Raw genomic sequence first — 2,993 nt, 5'->3', positions numbered from 1 at the left:
GGAAGTTTTAATTTGCATGGCCACATTTCAATGAGGAAATGGAAAATTTCACAACTTGTCCAATATCCAGTAGATAATACATGGTGGAGCCAGGATTCAGACCTACATTTGCAATATTTCAGAGTTTATGGCTTCCCATTTTGGAAAGATTTAGCTTGCTACAATACATAAAGTGATACTTCCTTCAGGCCACTGCTGCTTTCATGGGCCTGAGAGCTGTGCTTGGATTAATGTGGTGCTGTTACCATCCTGAAATTTTAATACCATTTGAACAAGAAGCACTGCATTTTTAGTTTGGGCTGGGCCCAGCAAATTATGTAACTAGGCCTGCTTCTGTGAAATATCTCAACTTCTCTTTAAGCAGTCTTTGTGTTTGTAATGAATGTGATACAACCTATTCTAATTAATAAGCAAAATTGTCCCTTGAGAGTGATCCATTTCTTTTCATTATGGATAAAATAGCTTCACCTCTTAGATGTCAGTTTCCCTTTCCTATAAGAATTGTACTTATTGATCCTGAATGTGCTTACTTGGTGCTAAAGTGCTCTCCACTCATAATGATGCCTTCTGAAGTTCCCCAATGGAAGATACCCTACTGGGTCCTTTTGTAGCTGTCTAGAATGCTCTTTGTTTGGCTTGTGCAAATCTCGTAGCAAACCATGGGACTTGGGACAATTTTAACTTTCTTTGGTTTACTTAAGAGACACTTTGCCCCTTCTTGCAATTTATCTTCAAAATAGTAAATCTATAAGAGAAAGCGAGAGAGAGAAAGAGAGAGAGGGGGGAAAGGGAGAGAAGTGTTAATGCACTATCAATAGACTTTGTCTCCCACCTGGAAAGATTGTTCTCTCATTGTGTTCCTATAGCACTTTATGTAAATCTCTTTAATATCTCTTATCACCTGGTAGAGTTGTTATTGGTTTAATTGTGTTCTTCTCCCCTACTAAGCTTCATGAGTAGTAGAATAATGCCTTGATCATGTTTTTTATCCTTGGATTCCTAAAGTTTAGTCCAAATTGTGATGGAGTGTTTGTTAAAATGAAATGGGGTAAAACGCCAAAGTTTCCCCTTTATTCGATAACTTTGGCAGTTACATACATCAACCACAATTATACGTTTTTTAGGTGAGTTATGTAAAAACCTCCTCAAACTAAAACTAATGAATCCCCAAAATGGATATGTAAGTGCTTCATTACCTAAAAGCAATGTTTCCAATTAGTTTCTGCCTCTGAGTTTTATTTTCCCAATGCAATTTAGTTAATGTTTTAGCTAAAGAGAAAGTGAGCCACTTTTATTAAATTAATGTCCTGGCATAATATAAAGTGAAGCACTATTAGCATAAATTTTCCTCCAATAGTATTAGACAAAAACCATTGACAATTATCTAGCCAACTACAAACGGATTTGTGAGGCAGTAGGAGCATACCATTCTCTTTGACTTTCTATCATTTGATTTTCTTTTTCCTGAAATATGGCATTTATGACTAAGGGTGTCTGTTGAATGGAACAATATGATCGAAGCCATCCTCCTTATAACAAAGGAAACTTTTCCTACGTTAAGAAATTGTATATAATAAATAAATGATACCATCATGCTTTTCAGATCAAGAAAAGTAGTATAATCTTTCTACCCCTCTCTTAGATTGATTATGTCTATATGTCATACTTATGGCTATGTTAATACCCATAGATTAGAGATGCTGCTCTACTGTCAGTTCTATATATCCACAAAGATATTGTGTTAACATTTAAGCACCTGGGAGTACTAGGTACACGATATAAAAACTGAAATATTCATAGTTTTCATACCTCTCAACTAAAACCAAAAAGGAACCTCAGGAACACAAAACCTCTGATTTAATACGAGCATGTGGGGATGACCTGCATGCCAACTTGACTGCTGATGAAGACATTCTTCTCTTTCTCTTCCTCAGCATCAACCAGATATGTGGCCCAGGAATAGCTATGGTTGGGTAGCTGTCCCAGACCAGAAATAGAGCTCTTGAGCCAGCATCTGAGTTGTAGTGCAGCAGGAAAGCAAGAGCTTGGACTCTGAACCCAGACCATCTGGATTTGAACTCAAGCATTGCAAGTCACTAACAATAAGGTGACTTTGAGGGACTCATCAAACTTCCTTTTGTCTCAGGTTTTTTCCACTGTAAAAAGGCAGTGTTATTAGTACCTATCCTGGAGTTTTGTTGTGGGATTAAAGGTGTCAATAAATGTAAAGTCCTTGTGAGAGGATCTGGTATAAAGTACATTAATATGTTAACAATTTTTTTTTTCTGAAGCCTGAATCACTGATAATTTATCTTGGAATAGGAATGTCAAGTGCCACATCAATGCTGATCACTAGATTTGTGACCTCGAACATTCTACTTGATCCATCTGACTTTATGTTTCTCATTGATAAAATGAGATTAATAATTCCTGCCCCTGTTATCCCAAGTGACTTATTAAGATTTCTCTTGCAAAGGGTCAGGGCGCACAGCAACAAATATCACATAATGCACACGGGAACTCACAGGCAGAGGGTCAGCATGAACATGGGTCCTTGTTTTTGTAATATTCTAGAGAGATGTGCTAGGGCCATGGGGCTGGATGCTGGCAGAAGTATTCTGCTCTCTGCTGCTTTCTCTTTTTAACAGGCTAAGCATAACAATGATCTTGCTGAGGGGAAAGGATACTTTGAGTTTTGGTGCCAGTTTCCTAATGATATGCTGAAAAAAGCCAGCTCTCTGTCACCTGGAGACAGTGAGGGAAATTGCCAGGCCACCCAGAGAGAAATGCCTAGCACTCCTGCTTTTCTTCACACAACTAAAGGACAAAATATAAATAATATGTTTGTCAAATGGCAGAGCACTACAGAAATTAAATGAGTCTATCTCTGAATCTCAAAAAGTAATGGTGAAATATTAAAATGAAGAGTACAATTTTCAATATGGAGAATATAAAATACCCATAGATATTATATTCTTACTCTTAAATAGATA

The sequence above is a fragment of the Propithecus coquereli genome, unplaced genomic scaffold, assembly GCF_000956105.1.
Source record: "Propithecus coquereli isolate 6110/MARCELLA unplaced genomic scaffold, Pcoq_1.0 Scaffold240, whole genome shotgun sequence".
Taxonomy (NCBI): domain Eukaryota; kingdom Metazoa; phylum Chordata; class Mammalia; order Primates; family Indriidae; genus Propithecus; species Propithecus coquereli.
Note: the sequence above shows the minus strand (reverse complement) of the source record.